Here is a 17,071-nt window from a genome sequence, read left to right on the forward strand (position 1 = left end):
ACATTTCTAATAAGTCTTAAGGAAAGACCTCCTAAGGCAAATCCTCTCACTGGTTTCTTTCGCATTGAGGAAGAAGGAAAGGATAGAAATTTTTAAACAAAGAAAATGGTATCAACAATAGTGACATTCACCGTTTCCAACAATAAAATAGCACTAGAAGAAATTCAAAATAAATTATCCAGCCCCTTAAGAATAAGAAAAATAGGAGCCTCTTTCACACAAAGAAAAAACAAGAGAAATTTCAGGACAGATTTAATTCAATATTATTTGAATCCAGTTCTGACTGCCCATCCCAGCCACTTCTCAGCATTCACAATTTACATCCATTTGCATTTCAATGGACCTTAATCTATGCAAAATGGTTCCCTTCTTCCCATCTAAGCAAACAAATCAGCCCATAGGAGGTTAAGAAAGAACTTCAGCTAAAGAAACTTTTTCTGAAAAGTATTTATGGATTTAATGAAGCAACTCGGTTCTTTCTAAGCTATTTCAAGTTTTTTCTCTTGCTAGTTATGTTATTAAGGAATAATAAATTTATATATGTGGTCAACAAAAGACGGAGAAGGACTGGGAAAAATTATTTTTTGGAGGCAAAGTCCACCTGCCCTTAAAAAAAACCCTTCAAATTTAAACCAGAGCAGGATGGAGAGAGTAACTTAAGAGGCAAAGTAACTTACTGAGGCAAAAGTAGGAAAATTATGAGGAGTCCCAAAAACTTCATAATTAAATAGCTAGGAAAACCCAGAGTTTAATATTCAAAGCCTTCAGTAACTCGCTCTATATCCATTTATGCACAGTACAAGATATGAGAAATTAATGAGTCTGAAATGGTAATGTCTTCTTCCAATTAAGCCTGATACTTGAAGACTTCATGAACAAATTCATACAGTTTTCATTTCAACAGTAACGGTTGACTGTTGTCTTTTTCTCTGGTGCATTTGACTTCCCAAGGTAGCCTAGAGTCCTGGAATTCTTGGGTGCTCTTCAATCCAGTTTTTAACCAGACCTTCTGAGTTTTCAAGCTCAGACAAAATGAATATGGTGCGTGTATGGTAGAGGTGAAGGATGTGGGGGGAGGACAGAGAGGTTATAGGTGTAACTGAGACATGGTAAGATGACTCCCATGATTGTAATGTAGCCATATAAGGACACATCAAAGAGATACCTCAGAAAAAAGATGATGTAACTTTAATGTCAAAACTTCAACACTTCAAGGTGTTGGTTATCACCTTTAAAGCGCTCCATGGCATAGGACCGGGATATCTTCAGGACTGCCTTCTGCTACCACATGCCTCCCACCGACTGGTACGCTCCCATAGAGAGGGTCTCCTCAGGGTGCCATCAGCCAGACAGTGTCGGCTGGCAACCCCCAGGGAGAGAGCCTTCTCTGTGGGGGCACCTACCCTCTGGAATGAGCTTCCCCCAGGACTTCAACAACTTCCTGACCTCCGGACTTTTTGCCGCGAGCTGAAGACGTACCTATTCTTCCGAGCAGGACTGGCTTGATAGGGGTTTTTAATTCGTTTTTAAATGGGGTTATTTTATATTATGTATTTTATATCTAAATCTAGGCCACATTGAATAAGTTTTTTAAATAGTTTTTATTGTAATATATTGTATTGTTTTTACTTGGCTGTTCACCGTCCCGAGTCCTTCAGGAGAAGGGCGGTATAAAAATTAAAATATTATTATTATTATTATTAAAAATACTCACATTGAGAAAATCCAAACAAGGGAGCAAAATGGAGAGCATCTAACAGAATGCAGATGCCAAGTAGGTAACTTTGGGACAGTCATTCTCTCTTAGTTCAATCTGCTTCACAGGTTTGTTGTTATGGTGGTGAAAATAGAGGGAAGAAGGAATGTTACATAGGTTCACCACCTTGAATTATTTATAAAAATAATGCAGTAAAGATGGAATATAAAAATAATAAACAGGAAAAAAGGCATCAAAACAACACTTACTTATACTCTACAAATCGAAGAAAAGGTTCCAGCAACACTTTCCTGAGACAAATTACAGATATTTGAAAAAAATAAATATAATTGGATTCTAATATGTAGCTTCATTGAGCTTGTCAATAGAAAGGTTGGCAGCTCAGCGGTTCAAATCCCTAGTGCTGCCATGTAACGAGCTAAGTTCCCGTTACTTGTCCCAGCTTCTGCCAACCTAGCAGTTTCGAAAGCACATAAAAATGCAAGTAGAAAAAATAGGGGCCACCTTTGGTGGGAAGGTAACAGCGTTCCGTGTGCCTTTGGCATTGAGTCATGCCGGCCACATGACCACGGAGACGTCTTTGGACAGCGCTGGCTCTTCGGCTTTGAAACGGAGATGAACACCGCCCCCTAGAGTAGGCAACGACTAGCATGTATGTGCGAGGGGAACCTTTACCTTTTACTTTATACATAAGACAGAGGGAGAGGAAATGTTTTCTCATTAAATGTACCTAATAGGATAATGTTTTTTTTTTTCAAGTGTCATGGAAAAGCTTGCCAATGCAAATTACTCAATGAAAATCAGTCTAGCTGCATGATCAGTGATGCGAAGTGATACATATGCCTATTGGTTTATACATTTATTTACAATCGTAGCAAAATTCATCTAAAATTACAACAGTTCATATCAGTTCCATACATCACGTTTAATATTAACAGCAATATGTGGCAACATGTGTTTTTGTACATGTTGGCTGCATAATGATTTGTTTAAGAGATATTTGTGGGAAACTAACAATGCAATGCTGGAATCCTTGGGCACCTCAAATTCTAGGAAAGCCAATTTTAACAATGTCAAAGGAATGCCAAATAGGATTCTTAAGCAAGAGACCAAATGGCTAAGATACCAAGATGTGAGGGAATGGGAATGAACTGAAAACTCCTAACATGTTCAGACATTAGCTTGAAGACATAAAGGTTTATAATACACTGTACCTTGGCACCCCATATCTTCCCTAACATGCTCTCACATAATTTGGACCTTTACTAAAAAAAAAATCCTGGATTGTGTAGTGAATTTTTAATTCTCCTTTAGAACTTCCAGATGAACGTGTGGAGACTAAAGGGAAAGGTGCTTTCCCTCTAGGTGCTTGGACCACAAGGGCAGTAAAGAAACCAACAGGTCTGTCCCTGCTATTCAGTTTTAAGCTCTATTTCAGTTTTCTATTCAGTTTTAAGCTCTTAAATATGCAGCAAAAACATGAGAGGACAGCTAGAGTAGTATTTCTCAGCCTTGACAACTTCAAAATATGTGAGCTTCAGATTGCATCATTTTATCTGGCAATTTGCCATCCTTTTTTATTTCTTACTTATGAAATCAATATGCTGGCTGGGGATTCCCAGAATCTGGAGCTCTCCGGATGCTTTAAACTTCAATTTCCAGCAATCCCAACTAGATTATTTGTTTGTTTTTATGATTTATTAAATTTGTTTGCCACTCACCTCATCACAAGCATAAACTTTGCATGTGTGTAATAAAATATATCTTCTCAAACTTACTGGATTGCTTACTTGGACCAAAATGACATAATGAATTGTCACAGACATGACAAGGAAACTGAAATTCAGTTGTTCAGATGGTGAACCTTGAACAGGCAGATTTCTTCGGTTGTGATTATGGATATGGATATGGATATGCATATGCATATGCATATGCATATGTACCATGTTTCTTCAAAAATATGACTGGGTCTTATTTCTTTTGACCCCCCCATAAAAAACAGCTAGTCCTTCTTTTTGAGGGATATCTTAATTCCCACCCCATGCACCTCGTCTGGCCACCAGGCCGCTTATTTTGCGACTGAAAAGAGTGAGAGATGCGACCAATGCACCTCGCCCAACCTTGCCTACCTGTAACAGTCACCCCAGCTACCGTCCACCCAAAAAAGCCTGCTGTCGTCCACTCCGGCAAGCCTGGTCGCACATGTGCTTAAACAGGGCCAAATTTTGGGGGTAGGGCTTAATTTTAACACATGTGCACAAAACAGTGCTGGGCCTTCTTTTGGGGGGGTGAGTCATGTTTTAGGACATATATGCATGTATGTATGTATGCATGATGCATGCATGTGTATATGTATGGTGTGTGTGTGTGTGTGTGTGTGTGTGTGTGTGTGTGTGTGTGTATAAAATTTCCTTAATTAACATTTTATAAGCCTTGTTAAAAAAGAACCCTATCAAATCTCAGAGAGTAAAAATAGGCTTAATCCTAAACCTCTTCAAAAGACACCCAAGACAAAGCCTTGATCTTCAATTTCTTCAAATGAATCAAAAGTTGGTACCATTCCTTCTAATGCCATGCATATATGTGGAGCCAACACTGAAATATTGAAGCCACTAAGATCTTTCTGTCTCTCTGTCTATCTATCATCTATCTCTGTCTACCTCTCTCCCTCTCATCTATCTATCTCTCATACATACATACATATTTATTTATTTATTTTATTCAATTTTTATACCGCCCTTCTCCCGAAGGACTCAGGGCGGTGTACAGCCAAGTAAAAAGTCACAATATCAACATTAAAAGAAATTAAAACAAACATATTATAAAGTGGCCAGATTTAAAACAAATTAAAATATTAAAATATAAATAACCCAATAAAATTTTAACCCAATAAAATTTTAAGCCAGTCCCGCTTGAATAAATAAGTGTGTTTTCAGCTCACGGCGAAAGGTCCGAAGATCAGGTACTTGACGTAAACCAGGGGGAAGCTCGTTCCAGAGCGTGGGAGCTCCCACAGAGAAGGCTCTGCCCCGGGGGCCGCCAGCCGACATTGTTTGGCGGACGGCACCCTGAGAAGGCCCTCTCTGTGAGAGCGTACGGGTCGGTGGGAGGCAAACGGTAACAGCAGGCGGTCCCGTAAGTACCCGGGTCCTAAGCCATGGAGCGCTTTAAAGGTGGTGACCAAGATCTTAAAGCGCACCCGGAAGACCACAGGAAGCCAGTGCAGACTGCGCAGGAGTGGTGTTACATGGGAGCAACGAGTTGCTCCCACTATTACTCGCGCAGCTGCATTCTGGACTAACTGCAGCCTCCGGGTGCACTTCAAGGGCAGCCCCATGTAGAGAGCATTGCAATAATCCAGGCGGGAAGTTACGAGGGCATGAGTGACCGTGCATAAGGCATCCCGGTCAAGCTAGCCGAATCTGTGCTGCGCAGCTAATCAACGCCTGTCAAATTACGTTGATTAGCTGCCCAGCACAGATTCGGCTAGCTAAAATTTTTAGCTAGCCGAATCTAGCTAAAAGTTTTAGCTAGCCGAATCTGTCCTGCGCAGCTAATCAACCCCTGTCAAATTACGTTGATTAGCTCCCCAGCACAGATTCGGCTAGCTAAAATTTTTAGCTAGCCGAATCTAGCTAAAAGTTTTAGCTAGCCGAATCTGTGCTGCGCAGCTAATCAACGCCTGTCAAATTACGTTGATTAGCTGCCCAGCACAGATTCGGCTAGCTAAAACTTTTAGCTAGCCGAATCTAGTTAAAAGTTTTAGCTAGCCGAATCTGTGCTGCGCAGCTAATCAACGCCTGTCAAATTACGTTGATTAGCTGCCCAGCACAGAAGCACAAAGCTGAAGCCTACCGCCCTATCTCCCTAGGGACTCAGTATTAGCTCCACATATATGCATGGCATCTTAGAAGGAATGAACCAACTTTTGATTCATTTGAAGAAATTGAAGATCAAGGCTTCTTTGTTTTGGGTGTCTTTTGAAGAGGTTTAGGATTAAGCCTATTTTTACTCTCTGAGATTTGATAGGGTTCTTCTTTTTTAACAATGCTTACAAAAATGTTAACTAAGGAAAGAAGGAAAGAAATAAATAACATCAATCTGGCAGCCTTCCACCATCACCACCTTTGCTCCATATTATGTCCGGGTGGTAGTCAGGAGGATCGTGTTTGATCATGCTCTGACTTGCATCTGTTTTCCGTCCATTAGTTATGGGAAAGATTTAATATGGTGGTGTCCAATGTAAACATTAGATTAAAGTGCCAAAATTGCTGACTTTCTGCTGACCTGCCGCTTTGTTCCTGTGTCTTGGGTTTCAGTTGCTCTCTGCAGGAAATTTAGTTTTGAATGTAAAGCAATCTTTCCTTGACCTGTCCCACATCTCCAACTTTTTTGACTACTTTTTTTCCACAGAATTCCCCATGCCATCATTCCCCCAAAATGGCTGAAGAAGGAAGAGTTGTTTTAAAGGTTATAGACACAGACACCGGCTAGCTTGAAAGAATTGGCCTTTTATGTGAGGAAATCAGAACATAAGCATTTATTGATATCCAGGATGATTTTTTACAGCTCAAGTACTTGATCTTGGAAGCCTCTCTGTGATTTCTGATTTGAATGAAGAATAGGAACAGAAAAATAGCCACTGAATTCTTTTAATCCTAAATTATATATAAAAGAGACAATCCATTCCCATCATTTACTTCCCTTTCAGGAACCTGCCCTTTTCCTTTCCCCCACCAATTTCCAAGTTCTTTCTAATGTGGAGAATTATGTGGCCACCATAAACTTTTATGATCATGTAAAACATTTTTAACAAAATCTGTGCTGGTTGGAGTAAGGGTTTATCAAAAGATTTTGAAATGCAACTATTTATTCCTAATCTTTTTTTATTTTAATTTCTCACAAATATATTGCATTTAAAACTGAATATTTATCTGGAGCAGACCGGAGTGGGTTCTACTTACCTTTACTATCAGTTCGCATTGTGCTTGCATGTTGTGGTCCGCCAGCAGCCTGCAGAGCTGGCAACGGAGTCGGACAGTGATGAAGCTGAGGAAGAACATGGACCAATCCAGGAAGCTGGGGAAGGTCCGGATGAGGGCTCTGCATCGGAGGCAGAGGTGGGGCCAGGGCCATTGGGGAGTGAGGTGCGGACTTCAGAGCCTCCAGAAGAACAGGAGGAGCCTGTTCCTAATGCACGCATGAGAAGAGCTGCCAGAAGGCAAGAACAGCTCAAGCAAAGAGGACGACTCGGGAGTAGGGCCAAGAGATGATTGGCCCCTCCCATAAGGCTTAAAGAGCAGCAACAGCATTTGTGGTTTTTGCCAGAAAACAAAGTTGATAGCTTTGTCTTGTTACATTTGTTTTGTATCGGTGTCTTCTGAACTTTTGCCAAGAAAGGCCTTTGGCAGTTTGCCTAATTGGATCAAGGTTGGTGATAGGACTGAGGAATTGTGTTGGGAGGAATTTACTTTAATTTAGTTGGACTGCGCTGAGAATGAATTAATTCTCAGCTGCTCTAATAAAGTTTGTTTGTTTTTACACTGACTGAGTTGCCTACTATCTACTTGGGCCTGGGTCACAACATTGCATACACTTTTCTGCACATGTGCAGAAGAATTTTGATGACATTTGGGTCAGTGGATGGAGCCTCCTGCCGGTTTTACTACCGGTTCTATAGAACCAGTCCGAACTGGGGGCAACCCACCACTCATGCAGACCTATCTATTGCCATTGCTGGAATCCAGTGCCCTAATTTCTGAACTCAAGAGAGTAATTCTTAAAGGTACAGTGACCTTCCTAAAGATGTAGGCAACATGAGAGTCAGGGAAGTAATGTCTAACCAACCCTTCACTTGATGCCCTAACTGTTAGTTAAAAAAAATATATTTTAAATAAGAAGCAAAGCAAAACTCCAGCTTCTACCAGTAGCAACATATTTACTTATTTATTGGAATACCTGTGTTTCTCACAAAAATCCCCAAAAGATTGTATAGAAAGCATCTTTGCAAGGACTCATTCATCTCCCAATAAATAGGAATTTGGGATTGATAATGCCCAACATGGGAGGTATTTTGTAAACAGGTAAGTTTCCCAGAGCAGCTATATTGTGAGCATGCATGCCACATGCTCCCTAAATTCTAAGTTTGCCCCGAGCTCCAAAGACATGCCACTTCTCTCTTGCATTAAGGATCGGTTGTTGCTTCTGTAAATTAGAGGCTCCTATGGTGAAGAGTGCAAAACTTGCTGAATCAGGTGATACAGTTATATCTACAACCTGGTAAGCTGGTTAGTTTTATCCTTGGTTAGTTTTTTTGTGCAAAATCAGCCCATTTAAGACTGTAAATTGGGTTTTACTAACAAAGCTAAGCGTGTCATGTAACTCTAAGCACAATTTGAGTAAAATCCAACCCACAGAAAAATTACTTGGTTAGAAGATATTTGTGCCATTTGGGTAGTTATAGCGCATTCATATATGTATATGCACATTTACACAAACATCTTTGGGGGAAAAAACTCTTTCAGAATGGGCACAGTTCCAACAGTATTCAAAATAAGCACTTGGAACCTCTCACAAGCACAGCACTTTCTATTATTTATTAAAGCCATTAAACTCTTTTCAGACTCCTGCACGAGCCTGAAAAATAGCTGTGGCTATTCTGAGGGATCATGCACCACTTAAAGCAGCCACAACTTTCTTTTCCAGGCACATGTGGAAGCTCAGGCTGTGTTAATACATAGCAGAGAAGAGCTTTTAGCAAGGTAAAGTCTGAGGCACTTCTGAATAGTTTTCAAAAATGTGTCAAGCCCTATTTCTGAGACCACAATTGACAATTGACAAATTATGGTGGCAAATAAATATGGAGCATTTTGGATTCAGTATGGACAATGATTGTGCCATGCACTTTTCTTTGCCCTTCTTTCATCAGCCCACCATACTGAGTGAAGTGATTGATCCACTTTTCCCATGGGTGTTAAAGGGTTCAGCTTTAATTTACCACTGAACTGTCTCCTTCCTTCTTGCTTTCAGACCAGTCTAAGACCCTGCCTACTCACCCCCATTTTGCTTTCCCTTTTAATGTACCACATTAGTCTTAATGAGCTCTCTGATCTCCTGAGGACATTCTGGGGAAATAGCCATTTTTCTTCTGAATAGCAGGATGCAGAAGTCACTCTACAGATTGAATGCTTCCATCACAACATGCTGGGTGCTCATTTAAACTTGCCCTTTGCTGTCACTATCAATGAGAGCATGGCCTTTGTCCCTGCCCTCGTAGGCAGCCTCTGTGAAATCCCCCCTTGTTAATTCTTGGGAAAGGAGTAATGAATCCTAAATTGCAAGAAAGGAACATTAAACAGCTGGAAGAATTTTTTTAAAAACCATTAGGAGATTCTGAGAGCACCATGGAAGACTTCTGTGATACGGGAAGTGCTATAACTTAGTGACTGAACACATGCTTTGTATGCATGCCCCAATACAATCTTTGCACTCTTCAATTAAAACAGGGGTACAAAGGTTTGTCTGGGGTGAAGATAACAGCTTTTCACTACTGTGCTCTAAAAAAAGTAGTGGGAAGGGCCAAAACAAAATACTCATTTCCTTGTATTTGTGTCTGTGTCTCTGTGTATGTCTGCATGTGCGTTTTGATCATTGTTGACTCCAACTATTTGAACTAATCTCTGTTAGTCCCTAGTTAACATTATCATTCTGCCAATTAAGTATAATCCCAATCAGGCAATTGGTCGTCACAAATTATTTCTAATTGAATAATTGTATCAAGGAAACTGGACTCAAAATGATAAGATGAAGACTTCCTATTGATCAGATTGAGGTAAGAAACCCCTTCCTTTAATGCCTTAACTAGGACTTCAAGATCTCTTCTGAACCAATCACATCCTGTGATGTGATATTTCTTCTTTTACTCCCCATAACAAAGTTGGAGAAAGGTAATTGTTGCTGTTGTTGTTATTCCATAGAGTTGAAAGCAGAACACAAATAAGGTTCTAAAAAGCATATGCACAGATCTATCTCTAGACATTAGATTTGTATGTGGTTTCACCAAAAATGAATGTGAAAAGGCACCCACCAAAGATGAAGATGAAAACAAATTACATGTCAAGACAAACTAAATATAAAAATAAACTGTGGAAACAGTTAAAAACAAAAGAGTAGCCAAAGCCAAGAAAGACAAACATCTCCAGAAACAACATAGAATTTCAGAGGGCTGTGAAAAGAGACAAGAAACAATATTACAACTGTTGGTGGAACAGACATGAAAAAACTAGGAATATCTTCCAACAGATCTCTGAACTCACAAACAGGTTCCAGTCTCAAAATGAAAGATAACAATGGACAGATAGTAACTAATTCAAAAAGATCAAAGAAAGATGGAATGAGTATATTGATATACTGTACAGTAGAGATGTTAACATCCAACTACTTTAGATGATATTATATATTTATGTCAGCCTTTCTACCCATTATAACTTTCAAGAAACTTTAGAAGATATTATATCAGCAATCTGCTATTACTAAATCAGAAGGCTATAGGTTTTGATGGAATACCCAGAATAAGAATCAGTAAAAGTTCTAACCAAGGTTTGCCAACAAATCTGAAGAATGATAATGGGGGAGAAGGGGGGGGGGACTCACTCAATCCACATTCCAATAACAAAAAAGGAAGATTTAACAAAGTTTGCAAACTTTCACACAGTGGGTTTAACTTCACATGCTATTAAAATAGTGCTTAGGATCATACAATGCATGTTAGAGCCTTACATGGAAAAAGTAATGCCAGATGTTCATCTTGACTTTAGAAAAGCCTCCAGAACACAAGCTATTATTGCTGATGCATGGTGGATAATTGAGAAAGCAAAGAATGCACCAAGGAAGTCAATATGTGCCTTACTGATTACAGAAAAATATTTGTTTCAATTACATGAACCTGTTGTTTAGAAAAATAGGAATTGAAGAACACTTCATTGTCCTCATACAAAACTATATTCAGATCAGAGCTTTAGACCAGACAGCAAACTATCTCCTGTTTGGACTAAGATACTCTTATTTATTTAATCTATATGATGTGTGTGTGTGTGTGTGTGTGAGAGAGAGAGAGAGAAAGAGAAAGAGAAAGAGAAAGAGAGAGAGAGAGAGAGAGAGAGAGGGAGAGGGAGAGGGAGAGGGAGAGAGACAGAGATTGGAAGAAGACAAGTATTGTTTCAAAACGAGAGGAAGAACATTCAATAATCTGTGCTGATGATTATTTTGGCTATTTCTCCAGTAGCCAAAATTCAAAGGATCTGCAAACTGTATTGATAAAAATACAAATTGGACCTTGAAGAAGCAGAATAAAATGGCATTGACACTTTTGAACTTTGGTGTTGCAGAAGACTCTTGAGAATACTGTAGCTATCAATAAAACAAACAAATGGATCATCATACAAACTAGAGGTATTACTTGCGGCACAAAAACCTTTGGCTCAAATTATTATCGTGCTTCAAACACATTATCCAAAAACCTCGTTCTCTGGAAAAGACTCTTGTGCTGAGAAAGGTGGATGGATACAATTAATCAATCAATGGTGATTAATGCATGTTTGGAAGAGGAAAAGGACCAGATTAAGGATAGTCCATCATGAAGAAAATCTATCTGTGGTTGCTAAGAGTCAACACCAATGTAATGACCCATAATCAATAAAAACCTCCAAAGCTGTAAAGCCTGCACAACCAAACGGGTAACAAGATGACAGGAAGTCCTGATTGATTGTCTTTAAAATCACTGTCTAATATTCCAAATATTACCTTCCACTTTGGAATATTTAAATGTTTCTAGAAATTGCGTCCTGGTAGAATTAAAAAGAAAAAGTACGCTGATAGGGATCTGGAGAATGCTTGTGCTTTATGGTTAGTTCCAAAAAACAGATTCGTTTCATTGCTATCTTATCATTGTTTCTTTAGCATTTAGACTTATATACCCTATAGCATTTTACAGCGTTCTCTGAGTGGTTTACAGTGTAGAAGCATTACTTGCATATTGTCCCCAACCATCTGGCTCCTCATTTTACTGACTCCAGAAGGAGGATAAACTGAGTCAACTTTGAATCCCATCAGGATTGAACTCCAGGCTGTGTGCAGAATTTGCCTGCAATATTGCACTTTAACCACTGCACCACTAGGGCTCTTCTTAGCCACATATCTTCTGTAACAGTTTGGCTCCATTTGGTAGTCATGCTACTACTATCCTACTCCACTGCAATGGCAGTTCTAAGGGTCATCCCTTATCCATGAACATTTTTCTTCTAACTTTTCTATTCATAGAGTAGAGTGGGGGTGGGGGTGGAGTGGAGGCAATAGAATAGAATAGAATAGAATAGAATAGAATAGAATAGAATAGAATAGAATAGAACAGAACAGAATAGAATAGAATAGAATAGAATAGAATATCCTCTTCCTCTTCTTTCTCCTTCCCCTTCATCCTCCTCCTCCAACTGAACACTCATCAATCTGAGGTTTTCCTGTCATTGCAGTCTCTGCTCCTGAACTTCCATGTCCTTCTCCATCATTAAAATAATAATCATAAATATGGGAAATTACAGGAAATATAATTAAGGAGTTTCATAGTTTGCATACATGCCAGTTATAATAATACATGCACATCTGAAAAAATAATCATTATGCATTTCTAAATTTCCTATTAACAAACTGACTCTTCTCTTTATTAAAGGTAAAGTTTCCCCTCGCATATATGTGCTAGTCGTTGCCGACTCTAGGGGGCAGTGCTCATCTCCGTTTCAAAGCCGAAGAGCCAGTGCTGTCCGAAGACGTCTCCATGGTCATGTGGCCGGCATGACTCAACACCAAAGGCGCACGGAACGCTGTTACCTTCCCACCAAAGGTGGTTCCTATTTTTTCTACTTGCATTTTTACGTGCTTTCGAAACTGCTAGGTTGGCAGAAGCTGGGACAAGTAAGGGGAGCAAACCCCATTACACGGCAGCACTAGGAATGCGAACCGCTGAGCTGCCAACCTTTCGATCGACAAGCTCAACATCCTAGTCCCTGAGCCACCGTGTCCCTATGTCTCTTTATTAGCTTTGCCCTTAACTGACATTTAAAGGAAGTCTGGCAAATCCTGAATTCACACCCGAGGAAAATGGTAATCCTAATTTTACATCTCACATCGAGGACAGCTAATCTTGAACCAGAGAAAGACATTTATTCTAAAACAGCTGAAAATGATTTGGAAAAGCTGCAGTTCTCAAACTGCCATTGGTATACATGATACTTTTTTCCACAGTTTAGAAATAATATTAGCAGATTTACAAGAAGAAAGTCACAACTGATCTTCCTGAGCACTAAAGCCTCTTCCAAAACTATAGAATAGTTACCAGCCAGGCAGTTGTAACTTCTTACAAAACATTCCATTCTATTGCACACATTCTCACTATTTGAACTCCTACAAACCTTAAGGTAACTTGAGTATTAGGATGCTTGTCTCTTGCAGTTAGACAACTGAATTAATTGCTAATGTATTTCGAAAGAGCACTAAGGGTTTTGAGCTACTCCTTGTCTTGAATTGGTAAATCTGGGGTTGTATTACCCCTCTCAGTGGAAATGGCCAAAGTAAAAAGGTTAGCAAAGACAAGGCAAGACAATATGGTTTAATTTCAATTAAATCAAATTAATAAAATGCAATTATTATGAACACTTTTTTGTATCTGAGTTCTCCTTCCAGAGTCAAAACTGCAACTGCTCTTGAAAGGACTCTAGGCAAGGGATCTTATCAAAGGCTATTGAAAGGCATAGTTGTGTATCATGATACCTATCACCACTCCAGTCAGAAACCATCATGCTATCCCAACTGTTACCAAAATGGCATAAGAGGTCTCCACATTCTTCTAATCTGCTGAGACTGTCTCTCATCTCTGAATGAAGTGGAATTTACATCCGGCTTTGGCTGGACTGCCCAAGTACACAGCTGCTATTAATCTATATAAGCCCTTACTGTACACTGAATTATTAATGAGGGCTATTAGACTGCTGCAAGGACAGCAGCACATTCAGGGAAGGAAAATGAATGGGCCACGAGGCTGAGTTTTTCAGCCTAGAACAAGAGATTAACTAAGCCTTACTCCTTGTCACAATGATAGCATCTGAAGAGTATATAGTAAATAATTAAACCTTTCACTGCCAAAGATCCTGGGACCCGAAATGATAGCAAATCTCAATATTCAGAAAGGCTTTGATTCAGGGGTTAACTCCAGCAGGTCCTGACAGGTTCTGGAGAACCGGTAGCAGAAATTTTCAGTAGTCAAATACCAACTCTGGCTGGCCCCAGAGTGGGGTGGGAATGGAGATTTTACAATATCCTTCCCCCAGGAGTGGGGAGGGAATGGGGATTTTGCAGTATCCTTCCCCTGCCATGCCCACCAAGCCATGCCTACAGAACCGGTAGTAAAAAAAATTGGATTTCACCACTGCCTTGATTCCACTTCCCACTTCACTCCAATCCTTAACTTTTTAAAATGTTAAAGAGGTTATGGAGAACAACCTGCTGCACAGCAATATGTTCCTAGCAGAAACTTGGTCAATTAAACCTGATAGGTGTCCACTGATGAGGAAATCATTTGTTCCATTGGTAAATAAGCAGTTAAACATATATGAATGTGTATATGCTGCATATGTATATATTTAGAAATGGAAGGTTAGCTAATCTAATAGTTGTACACTTGCTTGTGGGTATATCTATAAGTCAAATTATAAATATGAGAGGAGGGAAATCAGAAATTTGACTTCTGAGGAATTGTTTTAGAAGCAAGTGAGAGCTTTTAGGTTTAAGTGGAAAGTCTGTCCACTAGAAACTTTGAGGGAAATTTAAGATTGAACTTTGGCTTCTTGTCACTGCAATTATTTACACTAAACAAAAAAAAGTATAATTCTTAAATTATGATTCTTAAAATATTGTCAGATAAATATGCAGGCCTAATCAACTCTTAACTGCATTCTTACATGCATTTACTTGGAGGTAAATTGTCATCTATCTAATGGTACCAATTTCTGAGCAGAAATCAATCTGTACGTATGGATCAAAAAAATTAAAAAAATCTAGCTGACTTGTATTTCAGCCTTGGAACAAATTTTGTAAATTGATCTCTCTCATTTTTCAGGGTTCTGGAAAACTCAATTTATCTCACTATTGTCTGGCATTTTGGTAATTCTAATAAACATATTTTCCAACTATGAATTTTGCTATTTTTTTTATTACGGTCAATAAAGCAACTTTTCCCTCTGAATCCTTTCTAACTTAAGCTTCATCATTTTTCATTACTTGGAAGGAAACCCTTAGAATGGTTTATTTATTTATCTTTCATTTGTTACTTTTTCTCTCTTTTTTTCTGTCTTGATAATATTCCCCTTGGGTCCATGGATTCCAAGCCAGAGATTTCCATTTTGCAAAACTTATGAGCATCTCAGAACCACAAGGACAACACCAAGGTCATCTGTATGCAATGCTAACATGAAACAGAAGCACATGTGTTTGTCCCACCACCGCCCACACACATTATTGTGCAGCATTCAATGTGGTAGACAAATGTGGGAGTTCTCGTGTGGTAGAAATAAATCTATAGTTCCAATGTGGTAGACAAATAATTAATCTGTTAATAGTAAGCCTTCTTCCCACCCATATTCTCAAATAGCTCTCCCAGATGAGGCAGGAAACATTGCCATCCAGTAACATTCTGGAATTTGATGCTAAGATGAATAAGAAAAAGAAGGAATCAGTTCTCCTTAACTCAGTAGGAATTAAAGCAGTGGTGAAATTCAGCTGACTCTATCCAGATCGCGCAATCCAGTAGCGCCGGCGACAGGAGGCTCCGGCCACCTGCCCAGACGTCATCACATCCCATTTTTGACCCTCTGCACATGCAGAGAAGGCTCTGTGCATGCGTGGAGGAGGCACACGTGCTCACATTTGCAAACCAATAGCAAAGGTAAATGAATATCACACCTGGGTTAAAGTACTCAATCTGTACTCACAGAACCTAGCCAAGTGCAGTGGTTGGGGTTGCTATTGACCAGCATCTGGAAGCTACAGCAAAATGAGGCAAGCATTTATTTATGCTCCTTAAAGGATTATACATCTGCTCCATAATGTCTACGGAGAGTCTCAGTTGTCCAGGTCATGTTTGGAAAGATATGCTCCATAGACAGCACATGCTTCCAGATTCAAGGTGCTGCTGATGACCTATAAAACCCCTAATGGCATGGGACCAGATTATCTGAGAAACTGACTCTCTCCAATTATATTTACCCACCCCAGTAGATCCAGCATGTGAGATTTGCTTTGGCTCCTACCTGTTAGAAAGTATCATTTGGTGGGACACACAAAGACAGCATTTTCTGTCAAAGCATCCACCTTTTAAAACACCATCCCTCCAGAGATCAGACTGGCCCCAACCCCACTGGGCTTACGTAAGGCCTCAAAGGCCACCTATGGGTGCTGCCATCGGGCTTGAGAATCTGATGTGTAATAAAACCTATGCAGTGATTGTGTTGACTGTCAATTGTTTTTATACCTCAGCTATAGGATGTGGTGGCTCAGTGGCTAAGATGCTGAGCTTGTGGATCAAAAGGTCAGCAGTTCAGCCATTCGAATCACTACTGCCGCATGACAGGATGAGGTCCCGTTAATTGTCCCAGTTTATACCAACCTAGCAGTTTGAAAGCACTTAAAAAATGCAAGTAGAAAAACAGGGGCCACCTTTGGTGGGAAGGTAACAGAGGTCCGTGCGACTTTGGGGTTTAGTCATACCGGCCATATGACCACGGAGACGTCTTCGGACAGCGCTGGCTCTTTGGCTTTGAAACAGAGATGAGCACCATCCTCTAGAGTCAGGAATGACTAGCACATATGTGCAACGGGAACCTTTACCTTTTATAGGTTCTGTTCCATAGGTATTATACGGTTTAATTTTTTTTTTGTATGTTTAAAGTTGCATTTTTCTATTTTTTTTCCAGTTTTTTAATTACCCAATCATACATTTGAGGTTTGATGTGGACAGCTATATACATTGAATTAATTAATTAATTAATTAAGTATGAGGAGTGATGGAATCATTAAATCCCATGTCTAAAATTTCCTAACTCATTGCTGTCTGACACTTTGGAAAATTATGAGAGAGGAAATCCAATTTCTCTTAGTGGTACTTGCACAGTGGTATATGATTTCTGCAGTACTGTGTTACTTTGTTTTAATTATTTATATTGTTTTCTTTATATTTAGTAATACAATGATAGTTATTGTTCACATACCTCATGAATGCTGCCCAGGCTGAATCTCTCTCTCTCTCTCTCT

The 17,071-nt window shown here is 39.5% G+C and overlaps 1 protein-coding gene across 5 annotated transcripts in view; it reads right to left on the reverse strand.

The window, feature by feature from the left end:
• NGFR (nerve growth factor receptor) overlaps positions 1-17,071 on the reverse strand; it is an 83,887-nt gene that overhangs the window by 36,631 nt on the left and 30,185 nt on the right. Inside the window, exon 2 of one of the 5 annotated variants that reach the window (XM_058183973.1) lies at positions 1,715-1,816. The exons of 3 other annotated variants lie outside the window; for them this stretch is intronic. The gene's annotated coding sequence lies outside the window, so the exon portion shown is untranslated. The remainder of the gene's footprint in view (positions 1-1,714; positions 1,817-17,071) is intronic. One more of the 5 variants, XM_058183974.1, reaches the window with a different exon arrangement.

The sequence above is a fragment of the Ahaetulla prasina genome, chromosome 4, assembly GCF_028640845.1.
Source record: "Ahaetulla prasina isolate Xishuangbanna chromosome 4, ASM2864084v1, whole genome shotgun sequence".
NCBI classification, from domain to species: Eukaryota; Metazoa; Chordata; class Lepidosauria; order Squamata; family Colubridae; genus Ahaetulla; species Ahaetulla prasina.